The sequence below is a fragment of the Rhinoderma darwinii genome, unplaced genomic scaffold, assembly GCF_050947455.1.
Source record: "Rhinoderma darwinii isolate aRhiDar2 unplaced genomic scaffold, aRhiDar2.hap1 Scaffold_3320, whole genome shotgun sequence".
Classification (NCBI taxonomy): domain Eukaryota; kingdom Metazoa; phylum Chordata; class Amphibia; order Anura; family Rhinodermatidae; genus Rhinoderma; species Rhinoderma darwinii.
Window position 1 is genome coordinate 103,690 of NW_027463400.1, and position 23,263 is coordinate 126,952.

The window sequence follows — 23,263 nt, forward strand, 5'->3', positions numbered from 1 at the left end:
ATTATTACACCACTGACCTCTCTACAGATCTGCAGAACATTGCTCTGTCCTCTACTGACAGATACAGAGTGATATATTCTGCAGATTATTACACCACTGTCCTCTCTACAGATCTGCAGAACATTGCTCCTGTATCACATGACAGATACATAGTGATATATTCTGCAGATTATTACCACTGACCTCTCTACAGATCTGCAGAACATTGCTCTGTCCTCTCCACCTCCTGACAGATACAGAGTGATATATTCTGCAGATTATTACACCACTGACCTCTCTACAGATCTGCAGAACATTGCTCTGTCCTCTACTGACAGATACAGAGTGATATATTCTGCAGATTATTACACCACTGACCTCTCTACAGATCTGCAGAACATTGCTCTGTCCTCTACTGACAGATACATAGTGATATATTCTGCAGATTATTACACCACTGACCTCTCTACAGATCTGCAGAACATTGCTCTGTCCTCTACTGACAGATACAGTGATATATTCTGCAGATTATTACACCACTGACCTCTCTACAGATCTGCAGAACATTGCTCTGTCCTCTCCACCTCCTGACAGATACAGAGTGATATATTCTGCAGATTATTACACCACTGACCTCTCTAGATATCTGCAGAACATTGCTCTGTCCTCTACTGACAGATACAGAGTGATATATTCTGCAGATTATTACACCACTGACCTCTCTAGAGATCTGCAGAACATTGCTCTGTCCTCTACTGACAGATACATAGTGATATATTCTGCAGATTATTACACCACTGTCCTCTCTACAGATCTGCAGAACATTGCTCTGTCCTCTACTGACAGATACAGAGTGATATATTCTGCAGATTATTGCACCACTGACCTCTCTACAGATCTGCAGAACATTGCTCTGTCCTCTCCACCTCCTGACAGATACATAGTGATATATTCTGCAGAGTATTACACCTATAACCTTCGGACCCCCATAGAACACAGGTTCCCTGGATAAATTCCCCAATCTAGAAATGAAAACACTAAAAATGGTAAAAATAAATCTGTTTATTATAGAATCTGGTAGAATTTCTGTGCGGTTTTCTGTGGCTCCGGCCCTTTAACATGCGATGATCGGTGAGATGAAGAGGGGGAGGGTCCTTCTTCACCCGTGGATATGGCCGCCAGTCCACCCTTACACAGCTCGATCCTGGATCAGAAGAAACCGAAAACGTTTTTCATATTTTTCAAAGTCGGATCCTAGAAAAGGAAAAAATACAAATAAGCAAAAAAATTCACAAAACCTTCACCACAAGGAGAAGATGAAGACGAGCGGAAGACGTCAGACTTACCGGATCTCACGTCTGCTCATCACTGGAGGAGTCTTCATGGGAATTTCTGATGGTTTAGGTGGTAAAGACCACGATGTTGGGGTGACAACTGCAAAACAAATCAGAAATTCAGTGTCCAGGCGGCTGTAGAAGAGTCGTGAGGTGAGAAGATCATCAGTGGACGGCACTTACCTCACCTAAAGATGGTAAATGGGCCTCGAGCGGCAGATGGAAATAAGATGGCCGCTATCTCTCCCGGGGGTTGGGGGCCCTGATGGTAAATGGGCCCCAAGTGGCAGATGTTACTAAAATGGCCACTTTCTCTTTCGGGGGTTGGAGGCCCTGATGTTAACCGTAGCCCCCGAAAGATCGTCCATCTCCACATCAGGAGCTGGAAATTGGCGTCCGCCAACCTCCATCTTCCCATCCTCCATCTCCACGTCCTCTGGAAACTGGCGTCCGCCAGCCTCCATCTTCTCATCCTCCTCCTCCATCTCCACGTCCTCCGGAAATTGGCGTCCGCCAACCTCCATCTTCTCATCCTCCTCCTCCATCTCCACGTCCTCCGGAAATTGGCGTCCGCCAACCTCCATCTTCTCTACAACACTCATCATTGGAAACATCACCATCCTCCTCCTCTTCATATGAGACACGTCCATGACGAGAGCCAGCAAGAGAAACTGACACCGCGGTCAATGTGTGACCCCAATTTATAAACTTGATGATGTCACAACCTGAGGGCCATTATGTGCAAACGGAACACATGCAGATCACAGGCCCCGCCCTTCACATGACATCACGCTCAGATTCTCTAGAGGACGTCACGCTCAGAGAAATAGAATCTGCCCACATTCTAGATGACATCACAAGAAGCGTATCCCAGTGAACCGTTACAACAGAGCGGCCATTTATAACGTAATATGGTAGAAGAATACAGACAGTCGGGGGTTTTAAATAAAACATTGTTACACCGTTCACTGTGTGAGTCAAATAATGCTATGTTGTAATAGTTCCGGACTTTTACCGATGCAGCGATACCAATTTTATTATTATTTTTACATTGTTCTTGGGGAATAATGGGAAATGTTTTTTTTTTTACACACATTTTATTAGTTCCCCTAGGGGACTTGAACCAGTGATCATTAGATCGCTGGTACAATACACTGCAATACATGGATGAGTTACGGAAACAGCGTAACTCGCTGAGCTACGCTGTTTCCGGAACTCCCATAGTAGTGAATGTCAGTTATAGAAGCAGCGTAGCGTGCTACTCTGTAGCCGTAACTACTATTCCGTTCTATGGGAGTTGCGGAAACTGCGTAGCTCAGAACATGTAACCAGAAAGTGAAGTGGCCGGAAGACCGCGGAGCCGGGTAAGATGGAATGGGGCTTAGGGGGCCCCGTTCTAGAGATATTACACCTGTGGATATGTCATAAATGTCCTTCGTAGGAAAACCAATATAAATGCAGCGGTCGCTATTGACCGCAGTATTTAACTAGTTAAACAGCGCCATCACTGTTCCTAGCCGTTAGTGCAGCGTGTCAGAAGCTGACACCTGCAGTGTATGGGGCAGGCTCAGCGCGTGAGCCCGCTCCATACATCATCCCCTCCCCGCCTGATGATGTGCTGGCACATCACGGGTCGGGAAGGGGTTAAGTAAGGAGCGGTCAGGGGGCCCGGCACTGCCGACTAGAACACGCAGGGACTTGTTAGCAAGATTTATTCTTGCTAAAAACTGCGCCTTATAGTCCGAAAAATACGGTATATATATATATTGATTGTAGATTTTTTCAATTCTATTTTCGGTACATAATTAACCCTTTCATGACCAGGGGTCATTGATGCCCCTGTGTCCAGGTCACATTTTCCATTTCTGATTTGCACTTCTTTAGACGATAATAACTTTGCAACCGCTTTGAATATCACAACTATTTTAACTTTGATTTTTACAAGACTTATGAGGTTTTCATTTTCTAGATTAGTTTAATTAATTCCATGTTTTACAATTTTATTATGAGCAGAAAAATCACAAAAAAAATTGAAAAATAAACAATTTTGTAATTTTTTAAAATAGATTTACCCGTTATTTATGTGTGTGTGCGTATGTTATATATATATATACACACATACATATATACACATACATATATACACACACATACATATATACACATACATACACACATACATATATACACATACATACACACATACATATATACACATACATACACACATACATACACACATACATATATACACATACATACATACACATACATACACATACATACATACACATACATACACACATACATACATATATACACATACATACACACATACATATATCCACATACATACACACACATACACATACATACATATATACACATACATATATACACACTGTTGCAGTTCTTTAACCCCTTAACGCTCCATGACCTACTATTAGGTCATGCTAACTGTAGCGTTCGTGCTCAGTGACCTAATAGTAGGTCATGGAGTAAACACGGCGCCGTTCACGCGGGGCGCGTTCATGAGCTGTGATAGCTGCTGTTTCCGACAGCAGACTATCACTGCTCAATGTGCCGGGACCGATCGCGAAGCTTCCCCGCCGATTAACCCCTCAGAAGCCGCGTTCAATAGCGATCGCGGCTTCTTAGGGGTTAATCCGCCATCGCCGGCCTGCTACACGATAGCGGCCGGCGATGGTGACTATGACAACCGGACACCAAACAATGGCGTCCGGCTATGCCATAGACGGAAGCCTAGTGGTTCCTGACAACGTCAGGACCCACTATGCTTGCTGTCAGTGAGTAGCTGACAGTTCTAATACACTGCACTACGCATGTAGTGCAGTGTATTAGAATTGCGATCAGGGCCTCCTGCCCTCAAGTCCCCTAGTGGGACAAAGTAATAAAGTTAAAAAATAGTTAAAAAAAGATGTGTAAAAATAAGAAAATAAAAGTTTTAAAAAGTATTAAAAGTAAAAATCCCCCTTTTTCCCTTATCAGTCATTTATTATTAATAAAAATATATAAACAAACAAACTATACATAATTGGTATCGCCGCGTCCGTAACGGCCTGAACTACAAAATGATTTCGTTATTTATCCCGCACGGTGAACGCCGTAAAATAAAATAATAATAGACCGTACCAGAATCACAATTGTTTGGTCACTTCACCTCGCAAAAAATTGAAGAAAAAGAGATCAAAAAGTCGCATGTACCGAAAAATGGTCCTGATCGAAACTACAGTTCGTTACGCAAAAAATAAGTCCTCGCACGGCTTTATTGATGGAAAAATAAAAACGTTCTGGCTCTTAGAATAAGGTAACACAAAAAGTGAATGATTGTTTACAAAACGTATTTTATTGTGCAAACGCCATAATACATAAAAAACCTATAAACATCTGGTATCGCCGTAATCGTATCGCCCCGCAGAATAAAGTGAATATGTCATTTATAGCGCACGGTGCACGCTGTAAAAAAAAAAGAATGAAAAAACAATAGTAGAATTGCTGTTTTTTAGTCACCACGCCACCTAAAAATAGAATAAAAACTGATCAAAAAGCCGCATGCACCCCAAGAAAACTACAATGGATTCCTCAAGGGGTCTAGTTTCAAAATTGGGGTCACTTTTGGGGGGTTTCCACTGTTTTGGCACCACAAGACCTCTTCAAACCGGACATGGTGCCTAATAAAAAGGAGGCCTCAAAATCCACTAGGTCTTCCTTTGCTTCTGAGGCCAGTGCTTCAGTCCATTACCGCCCGAGGGCCACATGTGGGATATTTCTAAAAACTGCAGAATCTGGGCAATACATATTGAGTTGCGTTTCTCTGGTAAATCCTTTTGTGTTATAGAAAAAAAATTGCATAAAAAGGATTTTCTGACAAAAATAAATATGTAAATTTCACCTCTACTTTGCTCTAAATTCCTGTGAAACACCTAAAGGGTTAATAAACTTTCTAAATGCTGTTGTGAATACTTTGAGGGGTCTAGTTTCTAAAATGGGGTGTGTGATAGGGGTTTCTAATATATGGGCCCCTCAAAGCAACTTCAGAACTGAACTGGAACCTAAAAAAATAAATAAATGAGGCAATACTTCGCTTCTTACATTATACTGATAATGAGTCGTGCCCACCCCGAGATGACCCCAGTTTTGACCGTTTGTATAAACGGAGACCCCTATTAGACCGTGCCAGTGCCCGGTTTTCCCCAGCATACACCCCCGAGAAGTGTATTTCTATTGATGAGTCCCTGGTACATTTTAAAGGGAGGGTTCAATTCCGCGAGTACCTGCCGGGTAAGAGGGCAAGGTATGGCGTGAAGATGTATAAGCTGCGAGAGTGCATCAGGGTATACCTACAGATTTAGGATACATGAAGGAAAGGCCACCCCCAAACCAGACTGCATCCTGGGCTACAATAGGTACATGGGAGGGGTGGACTTGTAAGATCAAGTCCTGAAGCCCTACAGCGCCATGCGGTGTGGTATAAGAAGCTGGCCGGGCACATCATACAGATGGCATTGTACAATGCGTACGTGCTACGTCGATGTGCAGACCAGAGGGGAACTTTCCTGGAATTTCAAGAGGTGGTTATCAAGAAACTAATCTTTAGGGACCAAGAAGGGGGGGGCACCCAGTACTTCTGGAAGCGAGCCCACACACATCGTACCAGTGCAACACTTTCCAGGAGAAGTTCCCAAACCGGTGGAAAGGGAAAGAGTCAAAAGGGGTGCAGAGTCTGCTATAAGAGGGCGATAAGGAGGGACACAATATACCAATGTGACACGTGTCCTGAAAAACCAGAGCTCTGTATAAAAGATTGTTTTAAAATTGATCATACATCCCTTGATTTTTAATCTACCCCAGTTTTACTTACCCTGATGCACTCCGCACAGCTTATCCCCCCTCGTCTTTCCCTTCTGAGCCCTGCTGTGTGCCCAGGCAGCTGATAACAGCCACATGTAGGGTACTACCGTACCCAGGAGAACCCACATTACATCTTATGGGGTGTATATCTCCGGTGGCGCATGCTGGGCACACTATATCGGACACTGACATGCCATATATATATATAAAATTGCAAATCTCACTCTGCACCATCTGCTGCGCATTATCTTTTACACAGTACCTGTGGGGTCAAAATGCTCACTACACCTCTAGTCTTAAGGGGTGTCGTTTTTAAAATGGGGTCACTTCTCTGGGGTTTCAACTGTACTGGTGCCTCAGGGGCTTCTGCATACATGACTTAGCACCAGAAAAGCTTCAGTAGGCCAAATGGTGGTCCTTTCCTTCTGAGGCCTCCCATGGGCCCAAACGTCAGTTTATCGCCACAAATTGGGCATTGCCGCACTCAGGACAAATTGGGCAACAAAATGGGGTATTTTATTTCTTGTGAAAATAAGACATTTTCACCCAAAACTACATATTATTGGAAAAAATTAATTTTGTTTGAATTCCCAGTCCAATTCAAATAAGTTATGTGAAAAAACTATGGGGTCAAAATGGTCACAACACCCATAAATGAATTCCTTGAGGGGTGTAGTTTCCAAAATGGGGTCACTTCTGGTGGGTTTCCATTGCTTTGATACCCCTGGGGCTCTGCAAATGCGACATGGCACCGAAAACCAATCCAGCAAAATCTGCACTCCAAAGAACACACAGCGCTCCTTCCCTTCTGAGGCCTCCCATGGGCCCAAACGGCAGTTTATCACCACAAATGGGGTATTGCTTCACTCAGGACAAATTGGGCAACAAAATGGGGTATTTTGTTCCCTGTGAAAATAAGAAATTTTTATCAAAAATGACATCTTATTGGAAAAAATTTCATTTTTTTAATTTCACAGCCCAATTCAAATATGTGCTGTGTAAAAACTGTGCGGTCAAAATGGTAACAACAACCATAAATTAATTCCTTGAGGGGTGTAGTTTCCGAAATGGGGTCACTTTTTGGGGATTCCTACTGTTTTGGCACCTCAACACCTCTTCAAACCTGGCATGCTGCCTAAAATATATTCTAATAAAAAAGAGGCCTCAAAATGCACTAGGTGCTTCTTTGCTTCTGGGGCTTGTGTTTTAGTCCACGAGCGCACTAGAGCCACATGTGGGACATTTCTAAAAACTGCAGAATCTGGACAATACATATTTAGTAGTGTTTCTCTGGTAAAACCTTCTTTGTTACAGAAAAAAATTGAATAAAATTGAAATTCAGCAGAAAAAATTAAATTTGCAAATTTCATTTCCACTTTGCTTTAATTCCTGTGAAATGCCTGAAGGGTTAAAAAACTTCTAAATGCTGATTTGAATACTTTGAAGGGTCTAGTTTTTAAAATGGGGTGTTTTATGGGGGTTTCTAATACATAGGCCCCTCAAATCCACTTCAGAACTGAACTGGTACCTTCAAAAAAAGGCTTTTGAAATTTTCTTAAGAATATGAGAAATTGCTGTTTATGTTCTAAGCCTTGTAACGTTCAAGAAAAATAACAGAATGTTCAAAAAACAATGCCAATCTAAAGTAGACATATGGGAAATGTGAACTAGTAACTATTTTGGGTGGTATAAGCGTCTGTTTTACAAGCAGATGCATTTAAATTCTGAAAAATGCTATTTCTTGTAAATTTTCTCAAAATTTTGCAATTTTTCACAAATGAAGACTGAATATATCGTCCAAATTTTACCACGAACATAAAGCCCAATGTGTCACAAGAAAACAATCTCAGAATCGCTTGGGTAGGTTTAAGCATTCCGACGTTATTACCACATAAAGTGAAATATGTCAGATTTGAAAAATCTAGGCTGCGTCCTTAAGGTGTCACGGAAAATTTTATTTTTTATATAATATTGCTTTTAGTAGGTCATTAAAATAAATTGTATTTATTTGTGTTGTACTTTTTATTTTTTTCTTTCTAATTTGAAACTAATCTGCGGTCAGGCAAAATAGAGAAGGGTTGCCCTTGTTTCCAGCCAGATACAGGAGTATTCAATAAGATAAAATATAACTTTTATTGGGTAGGATTAAATAAGTAAATGATCAAAGACAAAACGACACTCGTTTAAAAACGAGCCAATGCTCACTGGCAGTAGAAGATCTGCGTGCTGAGATGCAAACAGTCAGTCCAGTGTAATGGGTCAGTGTTTAGACAGCGTCTGCAGTACGCTGAAATTGCAAAACAAGATCATAGCAGCGGCTGACAGTCAGTGAGACATTGCGTATAAAACATAGCGAGAAGCCCCCCCCGACATGTTTCGCTACGAACGTAGCGTCCTCAGGGGTTCATATGGGGCTACTGACGGCGTATTGTGGATCCACACCCTTTTAAAGCCTCGGTCCGCCATGACAGTGGGCGTCGGTCCGCAGGGACCCAATGAAAAGAGGCTAAACAGACCGGCCGTCAATAGTGAGACGAGCGGGTCGTAAGGCCAATCAGAATGGCCAATGGACTGCACCAATCAGAAATCCAGGAGGGCGCGCCTGCGCACAAAAAGTCGGCGCACATCCTTAAAGGGTGGGAAGACCTTCTAACCGATAATTCTCTACGCATGCTTCACTACCCCTTGGACTTTGAAAAAAGTGCCTTTGATAAAATTAACCTCCAGTTGCAAATCTTCAGTAACACATCCGAATATAACAACTGTGAAATCAAACTACAAAGAAATATGGAAAGCCTGCAAAGAGAAATGAAGGAACGCAACACCGTAAATATATACGAGACCGCAAAGACTTTGAAACGGGACAAGCGTATTCATTCCGTAAACACACCCCCCCCCTGTTATCCATCGTGAAATTAGATCTACTGACTACTCTGAATCTGATATCTCCGGTACAGATGACCCTAGGCCATCCCTTGAGGATAAGAGACTGGGGACAAAGCGAAAAACCAATAACAGGAGATATAATCCTCCAAAAAGAACCTTTTTACCTCTTAAAGTAAATAAACAAATATGCCCTATACAACCTGGCCAAGAAAATCCATCCAGAGTACCCATGTCGGTTCCCTCTTCTTCCTCCTCCTATGCTTTACCCACTATGTTCACGACCAATACGGTTACCACCCCCTTCACAGCGGGGAAGAACACTGGACCATTGGGAGCAAGCATTACAGTGTCAAGTGGCACTGGGAAGAGTCCATCTACTCTAAATACTCAGTTTCCTTTTTTAGGACCACCCAATTTGGGATGGAATCAGGTGAGTTGAGGGACTTGAAGTCAGGGGACCTGATGACTAAAAATGACGGAATGCAGATATATAATTTATCTTCTTTCCAACTGAACCCATATCAGATGGCGCTTCTACAGAAAGGCCTTTCATACCCTCCCACCCCTGGCTATGACGAATTCACTTGGACCAAAGATCTACATTTATTTGCACGGAAGTTAGCTCTACTTAAACATTTTAAAGTTAACCCTTCTCCGAACACTCCAAATACTCCCAATGAATTGAGGACTCTTACTGACCTCGAAGCACTTCTTAATGAAAATGAATTTGGAGCTACTATGGCCACGGGTCCTTTCTCGTCTTTGCGACCAGAGTCACACATGACACCACCGTTCTCCCAATATGGCCACATCGACATATTTGTCAAGATTGTCAGTGCAGATCTACGAGGGTTAAAATACGCTAAATCCAAAGTCTTTGGTAACCTCAGTCATATGGAGCAGGTTGCATTGGATGAACTCTCTAAGAATGAATCCATCATTGTTAAGCCATCTGACAAGGGGGGTAACACTGTCGTTATGGATAGGGATGATTACACATCTATGGTCCACAGACTTTTAGATCATGTGTCCACTTATACCATTCTTGCAAAAAATCCTACCGAACAGTTCACTAGTGAATTACATTCCTTACTTTCGGAGGCGAAATCACAGTTTCTCATCACACAGGATGAGTTTAAAAGAATGTTTAATCCTAATCCAACCCTTTCAACATTCTACGCCTTGCCTAAGGTTCATAAAACATCTCGTCCAATACCAGGCAGACCTATCGTTTCGGGGAACGATAACCTCACGCAAGGGATTAGTTATAAGTAGATGAGATGCTCTCATCCTTTGTCACAGCCTTGCCCCCTATCTTAGAGATACTAAGGTCACTGTCACCAGGATCCAGGGGATTTCTGTTACAGCCACCACCTTAATAGCCAGCATTGATGTTGAATCTCTATACACTAACATTAGACACGATCTTGGTTTAACTGCTGTGCAATATTTTTTGAGCACGAAGGGCACTCCGTTCCAAGCACACAATGAATTCATTATTTGACTACTTAAAATTCTTTTATCCCACAATAATTTTATGTTCGATGGTGAATTTTACCATCAAATAAAAGGCAGTGCCACGGGCACAGTTTGTGCACCCACATATGCTAATCTTTTTTTACGGTGGTGGGAAGATAGTTTGGTTTTCACGGATGATTTATGTTTTTTTACCTGTCACATTTTATTCTGGGGTCGATACATTGATGATATTCTTATTTTTTGGGATGGGGACAAATCACTTTTCTTGGACTTTATGGAGATTCTCAACATCAATGACATAGGCATGAAATTCACTTACGAAATACACGAGAAAGAAATTAATTTCCTGGATCTCAAAATCTCGCTGGACCCTGGTGGCAGTGTGCACACCGACATCTATCGGAAGACTACTGCTACCAACAATTTCCTACATTGGGAAAGTTTCCACCCTCCGGCCCTGAAAAAGGGTATTCCCATAGGACAGTATCTCAGAGCGAAAAGAAACTGCTCCGATGAGAAGTCCTTCCAATCTGAATGTGACAAACTTTATGACAAATTTTGCGCACGTGGGTACCCTAAAAAGTCCCTACATAGAGCTTATGCCAGAGCTAGAGCCATCACTAGAGGTGAGTTACTTTATGGAAGAGGGAAGATAAATGCTCCATTATCACCCCAAATTAGATGCATAGGCAATTTTGATATATGCTCTCCTCAGATTTTCTAAATACTGCAAAAACATTGGCCTATTCTTCAAGCTGAGACAACCTAAACAAAACCTCACACCAAAAAATGGTGTATGCTGGGGTCCCTTATTGCAAGTAGACAACCTAGAAGCGAACCATGAAGGGACATAGCCCTTAAAGAAATAGTATACTGAATGATATACAAAAGTACAAAAAATCTTTATTAAATATAATCACCAATAACATATAATGGAATAAAAGATGGGATACATCATACACGGAGATATATACAGCAGGGTCAGATGGCATAGACCATAGACAAACAGAGTCAACCATACAAGGATGACCAAACCACGCTCAGATAGTTCATATGACAGAATTATAAACCCATGGGTATAAGGTAATAAGGCCCACACGTAGTATAGAGCTACCAGCTGATTATGACAATATGCAGAGATAGACAATAAGGTCTATCATTGCCTACAAAATATATAGCAATACATGAAAAGTGAAGCTAGAAGCATCCAAAGACAACATATAGGCTCAAATGGCCAGAAAGATATAACTCTGACGAAGCCGGTCTACAGGGCGAAACGCGCGTCGAGGCGTTCATTCATCCATCCACTTTTTTGATCTCCTGCACTCCTTATCATGTCCCAGGGTATGTGCTAGCTTTTTCAGCCTCTACATTGTACTATTGCGTCCAGCTATTGTCAGTTATATCTTTCTGGCCATTTTAGCCTATATGTTGTCTAACACAGGGCTGTGTTGGGTGAATAAATTCACATTTTTTGCTGAGTGCTGCTTCTAGTCTCTTTTCTTGGATATATGTATGAGGAGTACGTCACTCCTTAATTTTTGAAGCTAGCACCAACCGTTTCTTGGCTATCTACACAGTGCTGCTCCTATACCCTGTTCTATATATATATATATATATATATATATATATATATATATATATATATGTGTGTGTAACCTGTCAGTGTAATCCTGCCTGTAATGATAATGAGATGACTGCTGAGAAACGATCTCTACAGAATAGGAAGGATCAGTCCATTATGAATGGTGGATCCTGTGTTATCTATATATAAACGTTACCTGTCAGTGTAATCCTGCCTGTGATGATAATGAGAGGTGTGATGAGAAGTGATCTATACAGAACAGGAAGGATCAGTCTATTATGGATGGTGGATCCTGTGTTATCTATATATAGATGTTACCTGTCAGTGTAATCCTGCCTGTGATGAGACGAGTGCTGAGAAATGATCTCTACAGAACAGGAAGGGTCAGTCTATTATGAATGGTGGATTCTTTGTTATCTACATATATAGATGTTACCTGTCAGTGTAATCCTGCCTGTGATGATAATGAGATGACTGCTGAGAACTGTAAGGAGCAGTCTACTATGAGACTCATTGGCCAGAGGAAAACTGCAAGATTAGATAAAGACAAAAAAATAATATTAAAAAAAACCACCAAAAAATCATAAAAAATATGTTTAACAGAAACTTGATTTGTACAATAGATCATTTTCTGATGACACATTCTCTTTAAGTGGTTGAACTGAGCTTTCCTAGATCTCGGCCTAGAGTGCAGCTGTTAATCGCAGCCGCTGCCCCCCAAAATCTGATGCTAAACCTAGTGCATGACCGGATTCATAGAACACCTTGTAGAGAACTTCTATGTGCAGTCACAGCTCCCTCAGGTGCTGCACTATGTATAATACAGTGTCTGACGTGTTACTGTAATGTAGAACTAAGGAGGAACCCCACCTTAAAGAGAACAGAAAGGAGAAGACCTTTTCTCTCCTCAGTAGATGTTGACTCGCTCATTGCTGTGACGCTATCTAATCATAGTGGACAGCCTCACAGCGATGCAAAAGACCTGCAGGAAATTTCACAAAATCAGCAGGTTTTCTGCATCGCTGTGAAGCGGTCCGCTCTGATTGGACAGCGTCACAGCAAAAAGTGAGGCAACGCCTACTGAGGAGAGATGGTGTCATCTCTTTGTACCTTTAATTACAACACGCATATGTTAGGTGCAAAACGGAGTAAGGGCTGTAGTGGAACAACATGGAGGGGGGCAAAAAAAAAAATGACAGCGTTGGAATCTGGAGGACGCCAAGTATAAGGGAAGGAATGTGGTTAAAAAAACAACAACAAATAACACAGCAGGTCCTGCTTAACCCCTTCCCCCTGCTTGCATTCTGGGCCCTAATGTCCAAGCCATTTTTTAGATTTTTCCATTGTCACATTCGAAGAGCTGTAACTTTTTTATTTTTGCGTCGGCATAGCTGTATAAGGTTTTGTTTTTTGCGGGACGACTTGCAGTTTTTATTGGTACCATTTGAGAGTAGATGCGACTTTTTGATCATTTTCTATCACATTTTTTTTAAGTCAGGATTAACAGAAAACAGCAATTTTTCCATTGTTTTTTATTTTATTTTTACGGCGTTCACAGTGCGGGTTAAATAATGTAACAGCTTTATAGTCGGGGTCGTTACGGACGCGGCAATACCAAATATGTGTAACTTTTTTGCTTTATTGTAGTTTTTTTTAATAGTAAAGCATTTTGTAAGGGGAAAAGCTGGGTTTTTCATTACTTTTTTTTTCACTTTTTTTTTAAATTAACTTTATTAAACTTTTTTTACTAGTCCCACTAGGGGACTTCCCTATCCTCCGATCGCTATTATAATACACTGCAATACTTTTGTATTGCAGTGTATTACTGCCTGTCCGTTTAAAACGGACAGGCATCTGCTAGGTCATGCCTGCGGCATGATCTAGCAGGCATTCGCTGCAGGCAGACCTGGGGGTCTTTATTAGACCCCCGGCTGCCATAGAAGACACAGACACTCGGCGATTTTATCGCCGGGTGTCAGTGAGATGAGAGGGAGCTCCCTCCCTCTCTCCAAAACCATTCAGATGCGGTGCTCGCTATTGTGCACCGCATCTGAAGGGTTAAACAGGTGAGATCGATACTAATATCGATCTCACCCGGCAGAGCAGGGACGCTCCCAGCTGCTTCTGGCAGCTGACAGCAGGGAGATTTCACGGCTCCCTGGTCTGTTTACTTTATTCTAATGCAGCGACGTAGTTTGGCGGCGCTCTAGAATAAAGCCCACTAATGACCGCCGTAAAAAGACGTATCGGCGGTCATTAAGGGGTTAATAAACCACGGAGTTCACGTTCTAAATTCATTATTACTGACCTCTGGTAACACCTCCTGGAATTTCCTCCTCCGGTTCACTCTTACACGGTTGATCGCCCCTCACTCGCTCTTCTTCTGCTTCATCCTCTGTTTTAATATTAGTCACATCTTCCCCCTGATTTCACATATGTAACAATTCAGTACAATACAGCAGAGAGTGCGAAGAATCTAACAGATCAACATAAGAAACCACCAAACTCTATGACCTCATCTATGACCGTTAGGGATGCACGATGCATCGAAACTTCCATACTGTTTAGATACCGTTATGTCATGTATTTCGATACTTGGCTGTGCGGCCGCACAGCTCAGTATAGTAACACATGAATGTATGAGAGCGGGGCTGCGGCTGTGTGATAGTCATTGCCCGGCTCCTGAGTCATGACGAGTGCGCGGGGTCAGGATGATGCGTTGCGGCCAGCGCTGCACTAATGATTGCCGGCACTGAAGACAGAACATGGCGGGCGCGCTGCAAAACACCCCCATGTTCTGTCTTCAGTGCCTGCACCGCCGCTTATTATAGTGCAGCGCCGGCCGCATCACCTCATGCTGACCGCGCTCTCACTTATTGTCAGGAGCGGGGCAATGGTTGTATTACACAGCCACAGCCCCCCTCTATAACGGCGGAGATCAGAGAAACCTCTCATCTCCGCCGCTATTCCCCTGAATGCTGCGATCACAGCGGACTGCAGCATTCAGGAGAAAGGGAGATGCCCCTTGGATCGCATCGCAGGAATCCCTGTGACGCGATTGAGGGACATACCATATATGGGCAGACAGCCCAGGGTCCATTGAAGGACCCCAGGGCTGTCCTACCATATTTCCTGTTGTTAGGGCATATTGAGGTATGTCCTAACAGCTGCCTGTGTACTATCAGTGCACAGGCTAATATACTGGTATGTAGCTATATGCCTGTGTGCTATCAGTATATAGATATATGCCTGTGTGCTATCAGTATATATGCCTGTGTACTATCAGTATATAGATATATGCCTGTGTACTATCAGTATATAGATATATGCCTGTGTACTATCAGTATATAGATATATACCTGTGTACTATCAGTATATAGATATATGCCTCTGTACTATCAGTATATAGATATATGCCTGTGTACTATCAGTGTATAGATATATGCCCATGTACTATCAGTATATAGATATATGCCCGTGTGCTATCAGTATATAGATATATGCCCGTGTGCTATCAGTATATAGATATATGCCTGTGTACTATCAGTATATAGATATATGCCTGTGTACTATCAGTATATAGATATATGCCTGTGTACTATCAGTATATAGATATATGCCTGTGTACTATCAGTATATAGATATATGCCTGTGTGCTATCAGTATATAGATATATGCCTGTGTGCTATCAGTGTATAGATATATGCCTGTGTACTATCAGTATATAGATGTATGCCTGTGTACTATCAGTATATAGATATATGCCTGTGTACTATCAGTATATATATGCCTCTGTACTATCAGTATATAGATATATGCCAGTGTACTATCAGTATATAGATATATGTCTGTGTACTATCAGTATATAGATATATGCCTCTGTGCTATCAGTATATAGATATATGCCTGTGTGCTATCAGTATATAGATATATGCCTGTGTGCTATCAGTATATAGATATATGCCTGTGTACTATCAGTGTATAGATATATGCCTGTGTGCTATCAGTATATAGTATGCCTGTGTGCTATCAGTATATAGATATATGCCTGTGTACTATCAGTATATAGATATATGCCTGTGTACTATCAGTATATAGATATATGCCTCTGTACTATCAGTATATAGATATATGGCTGTGTACTATCAGTATATAGATTATATTCCTGTGTACTATCAGTGTATAGATATATGCCTGTGTGCTATCAGTATATAGATATATGCCTGTGTACTATCAGTATATAGATATATGCCTGTGTACTATCAGTATATATATGCCTGTGTACTATCAGTATATAGATATATGCCTCTGTACTATCAGTATATAGATATATGCCTGTGTACTATCAGTATATAGATATATGCCTGTGTACTATCAGTATATAGATATATGCCTGTGTGCTATCAGTGTATAGATATATGCCTGTGTACTATCAGTATATAGATATATGCCTGTGTACTATCAGTATATAGATATATGCCTGTGTACTATCAGTATATAGATATATGCCTGTGTGCTATCAGTATATAGATATATGCCTGTGTACTATGAGTATATAGATATATGCCTGTGTACTATCAGTATATAGATATATGCCTGTGTACTATGAGTATATAGATATATACCTGTGTGCTATCAGTATATAGATATATTGCCTGTGTACTATCAGTATATAGATATATGCCTGTGTACTATCAGTATATAGATATATGCCTGGTGTACTATCAGTATATAGATATATACCTGTGTACTTTCAGTATATAGATATATGCCTCTGTACTATCAGTATATAGATATATGCCCGTGTGCTATCAGTATATAGATATATGCCCATGTACTATCAGTATATAGATATATGCCTGTGTGCTATCAGTATATAGATATATGCCTCTGTGCTATCAGTATATAGATATATGCCTGTGTGCTATCAGTATATAGATATATGCCTGTGTGCTATCAGTATATAGATATACGCCTGTGTACTATCAGTATATAGATATATGCCTGTGTGCTATCAGTATATAGATATACGCCTGTGTACTATCAGTATATAGATATATGCCTGTGTACAATCAGTATATAGATATATGCCTGTGTACTATCAGTATATAGATATATGCCTGTGTGCTATCAGTATATAGATATATGCCTGTGTGCTATCAGTATATAGATATATGCCTGTGTGCTATCAGTATATAGATATATGCCTGTGTGCTATCAGTGTATAGATATATGCCTGTGTGCTATCAGTATATAGTATGCCTGTGTGCTATCAGTATATAGATATATGCCTGTGTACTATCAGTATATAGATATATGCCTCTGTGCTATCAGTATATAGATATATGCCTGTGTTACTATCAGTAATATTCCTGTGTACTATCAGTATATAGATATATGTCTGTGTACTATCAGTATATAGATATATGCCTGTGTACTATCAGTATATAGATATATGCCTGTGTACTAACAGTATATAGATATATGCCTGTGTACTATCAGTATATAGATATATGCCTGTGTGCTATCAGTATATAGATATATGCCTGTGTGCTATCAGTATATAGATATATTCCTGTGTACTATCAGTATATAGATATATGTCTGTGTACTATCAGTATATAGATATATGCCTGTGTACTATCAGTATATAGATATATGCCTGTGTACTATCAGTATATAGATATATGCCTGTGTACTATCAGTATATAGATATATGCCTGTGTACTATCAGTATATAGATATATGCCTGTGTACTATCAGTATATAGATATATGCCTGTGTACTATCAGTATATAGATATATGCCTGTGTACTATCAGTATATAGATATATACCTGTGTACTATCAGTATATAGATATATGCCTCTGTACTATCAGTATATAGATATATGCCTGTGTACTATCAGTATATAGATATATGCCTGTGTGCTATCAGTATATAGATATATGCCTGTGTACTATCAGTATATAGATATATTCCTGTGTACTATCAGTATATAGATATATGTCTGTGTACTATCAGTATATAGATATATGCCTGTGTACTATCAGTATATAGATATATGCCTGTGTACTATCAGTATATAGATATATGCCTGTGTACTATCAGTATATAGATATATGCCTGTGTACTATCAGTATATAGATATATGCCTGTGTGCTATCAGTATATAGATGTATGCCTGTGTACTATCAGTATATAGATATATGCCTGTGTACTATCAGTATATAGATATATGCCTGTGTGCTATCAGTATATAGATATATGCCTGTGTACTATCAGTATATAGATATATGCCTGTGTACTATAAGTATATAGATATATGCCTGTGTGCTATCAGTGTATGGATATATGCCTGTGTATTATCAGTGTATAGATATATGCCTGTGTACTATAAGTATATAGATATATGCCTGTGTGCTATCAGTGTATGGATATATGCCTGTGTATTATCAGTGTATAGATATATGCCTGTGTACTATAAGTATATAGATATATGCCTGTGTACTATAAGTATATAGATATATGCCTGTGTACTATCAGTATATAGATATATGCCTGTGTATTATCAGTGTATAGATATATGCCTGTGTGCTATCAGTATATAGATATATGCCTGTGTGCTATCAGTATATAGATATATTCCTGTGTACTATCAGTATATAGATATAGGTCTGTGTACTATCAGTATATAGATATATGCCTGTGTACTATCAGTATATAGATATATGCCTGTGTACTATCAGTATATAGATATATGCCTGTGTACTATCAGTATATAGATATATGCCTGTGTACTATCAGTATATAGATATATGCCTGTGTGCTATCAGTGTATAGATATATGCCTGTGTACTATCAGTATATAGATATACGCCTGTGTACTATCAGTATATAGATATATGCCTGTGTACTATCAGTATATAGATATATGCCTGTGTACTATCAGTATATAGATATATGCCTGTGTGCTATCAGCATATAGATATACGCCTGTGTGCTATCAGTATATAGATATACGCCTGTGTGCTATCAGTATATAGATAGACGACTGTGTACTATCAGTATATAGATATACGCCTGTGTACTATCAGTATATAGATATATGCCTGTGTGCTATCAGTATATAGATATATGCCTGTGTGCTATCAGTATATAGATATATGCCTGTGTACTATCAGTATATAGATATATGCCTGTGTGCTATCAGTATATAGATATATTCCTGTGTACTATCAGTATATAGATATATGTCTGTGTACTATCAGTATATAGATATATGCCTGTGTACTATCAGTATATAGATATATGCCTGTGTACTATCAGTATATAGATATATACCTGTGTACTATCAGTATATAGATATATGCCTCTGTACTATCAGTATATAGATATATGCCTGTGTACTATCAGTGTATAGATATATGCCCGTGTACTATCAGTATATAGATATATGCCCGTGTGCTATCAGTATATAGATATATGCCTGTGTGCTATCAGTATATAGATATATGCCTGTGTACTATCAGTATATAGATATATGCCTGTGTACTATCAGTATATAGATATATGCCTGTGTACTATCAGTATATAGATATATGCCTGTGTACTTTCAGTATATAGATATATGCCTGTGTGCTATCAGTATATAGATATATGCCTGTGTGCTATCAGTGTATAGATATATGCCTGTGTACTATCAGTATATAGATATATGCCTGTGTACTATCAGTATATATATGCCTCTGTACTATCAGTATATAGATATATGCCAGTGTACTATCAGTATATAGATATATGCCTGTGTACTATCAGTATATAGATATATGCCTCTGTGCTATCAGTATATAGATATATGCCTGTGTGCAATCAGTATATAGATATATGCCTGTGTGCTATCAGTATATAGATATATGCCTGTGTGCTATCAGTATATAGATATATGCCTGTGTACTATCAGTGTATAGATATATGCCTGTGTGCTATCAGTATATAGTATGCCTGTGTGCTATCAGTATATAGATATATGCCTGTGTGCTATCAGTATATAGATATATGCCTGTGTGCTATCAGTATATAGATATATGCCTGTGTACTATCAGTATATAGATATATGCCTGTGTGCTATCAGTATATAGATATATGCCTGTGTACTATCAGTATATAGATATATGCCTCTGTACTATCAGTATATAGATATATGCCAGTGTGCTATCAGTATATAGATATATGCCTGTGTACTATCAGTATATAGATATACGACTGTGTACTATCAGTATATAGATATACGACTGTGTACTATCAGTATATAGATATATGCCTGTGTACTATCAGTGTATAGATATATGCCTGTGTACTATCAGTATATAGATGTATGCCTGTGTATTATCAGTATATAGATATATGCCTGTGTGCTATCAGTATATAGATATATGGCTGTGTGCTATCAGTATATAGATATATGCCTGTGTGCTATCAGTATATAGATATATGGCTGTGTGCTATCAGTGTATAGATATATGCCTGTGTACTATCAGTATATAGATATATGCCTGTGTACTATCAGTATATAGATATATGCCTCTGTACTATCAGTATATAGATATATGCCTGTGTACTATCAGTATATAGATATATGCCTGTGTACTATCAGTATATAGATATATGCCTGTGTGCTATCAGTGTATAGATATATGCCTGTGTACTATCAGTATATAGATATATGCCTGTGTACTATCAGTATATAGATATATGCCTGTGTACTATCAGTATATAGATATATGCCTGTGTACTATCAGTATATAGATATATGCCTGTGTACTATCAGTATATAGATATATGCCTGTGTACTATCAGTATATAGATATATGCCTGTGTACTATCAGTATATAGATATATGCCTCTGTACTATCAGTATATAGATATATGGCTGTGTACTATCAGTATATAGATATATTCCTGTGTACTATCAGTGTATAGATATATGCCTGTGTGCTATCAGTATATAGATATATGCCTGTGTACTATCAGTATATATATGCCTGTGTACTATCAGTATATAGATATATGCCTGTGTACTATCAGTATATAGATATATGCCTCTGTACTATCAGTATATAGATATATGCCTGTGTACTATCAGTATATAGATATATGCCTGTGTACTATCAGTATATAGATATATGCCTGTGTGCTATCAGTATATAGATATATGCCTGTGTACTATCAGTATATATATGCCTGTGTACTATCAGTGTATAGATATATGCCTGTGTACTATCAGTATATAGATATATGCCTCTGTACTATCAGTATATAGATATATGCCTGTGTACTATCAGTATGTATATGCCTCTGTACTATCAGTATATAGATATATGCCAGTGTACTATCAGTATATAGATATATGCCTGTGTACTATCAGTATATAGATATATGCCTCTGTGCTATCAGTATATAGATATATGCCTGTGTACTATCAGTATATAGATATATGCCTGTGTGCTATCAGTATATAGATATATGCCTGTGTGCTATCAGTATATAGATATATGCCTGTGTACTATCAGTGTATAGATATATGCCTGTGTGCTATCAGTATATAGTATGCCTGTGTGCTATCAGTATATAGATATATGCCTCTGTGCTATCAGTGTATAGATATATGCCTGTGTGCTATCAGTATATAGATATATGCCTGTGTTCTATCAGTGTATAGATATATGCCTGTGTGCTATCAGTATATAGATATATGCCTGTGTGCTATCAGTATATAGATATATGCCTGTGTACTATCAGTATATAGATATATGCCTGTGTACTATCAGTATATAGATATATGCCTGTGTTCTATCAGTGTATAGATATATGCCTGTGTGCTATCAGTATATAGATATATGCCTGTGTACTATCAGTATATAGATATATGCCTGTGTACTATCAGTATATAGATATATGCCTCTGTACTATCAGTATATAGATATATGCCAGTGTGCTATCAGTATATAGATATATGCCTGTGTACTATCAGTATATAGATATACGCCTGTGTGCTATCAGTATATAGATATACGCCTGTGTACTATCAGTATATAGATATACGACTGTGTACTATCAGTATATAGATATATACCTGTGTACTATCAGTATATAGATATATGCCTGTGTACTATCAGTATATAGATATATGCCTGTGTACTATCAGTATATAGATATATGCCTGTGTGCTATCAGTATATAGATATATGCCTGTGTACTATCAGTATATAGACATATGCCTGTGTGCTATCAGTATATAGATATATGCCTGTGTACTATCAGTATATAGATATATGCCTGTGTACTATCAGTATATAGATATATGCCTGTGTACTATCAGTATATATATGCCTCTGAACTATCAGTATATAGATATATGCCAGTGTACTATCAGTATATAGATATATGCCAGTGTACTATCAGTATATAGATATATGCCTGTGTACTATCAGTATATAGATATATGCCTCTGTGCTATCAGTATATAGATATATGCCTGTGTGCAATCAGTATATAGATATATGCCTGTGTGCTATCAGTATATAGATATATGCCTGTGTGCTATCAGTATATAGATATATGCCTGTGTACTATCAGTGTATAGATATATGCCTGTGTGCTATCAGTATATAGTATGCCTGTGTGCTATCAGTATATAGATATATGCCTCTGTGCTATCAGTGTATAGATATATGCCTGTGTACTATCAGTATATAGATATATGCCTCTGTACTATCAGTATATAGATATATGCCAGTGTGCTATCAGTATATAGATATATGCCTGTGTACTATCAGTATATAGATATACGACTGTGTACTATCAGTATATAGATATACGACTGTGTACTATCAGTATATAGATATATGCCTGTGTACTATCAGTATATAGATATATGCCTGTGTACTATCAGTATATAGATATATGCCTGTGTGCTATCAGTATATAGATATATGCCTGTGTACTATCAGTATATAGATATATGCCTGTGTGCTATCAGTATATAGATATATGCCTGTGTACTATCAGTATATAGATATATGCCTGTGTGCTATCAGTATATAGATATATGGCTGTGTACTATCAG

The 23,263-nt window shown here is 39.1% G+C and overlaps 1 long non-coding RNA gene across 1 annotated transcript; it reads right to left on the reverse strand.

Annotated features, from left to right (window-relative positions):
- Positions 1 to 1,023: 1,023 nt before the first annotated feature.
- On the reverse strand, positions 1,024 to 1,478 carry LOC142704462 (uncharacterized). The gene is made up of 2 exons (XR_012867915.1): positions 1,326 to 1,478; positions 1,024 to 1,233 (listed from the first exon to the last, which is right to left on the reverse strand). It is a non-coding gene; the product is annotated as an uncharacterized LOC142704462 (long non-coding RNA).
- Positions 1,479 to 23,263: the final 21,785 nt, after the last annotated feature.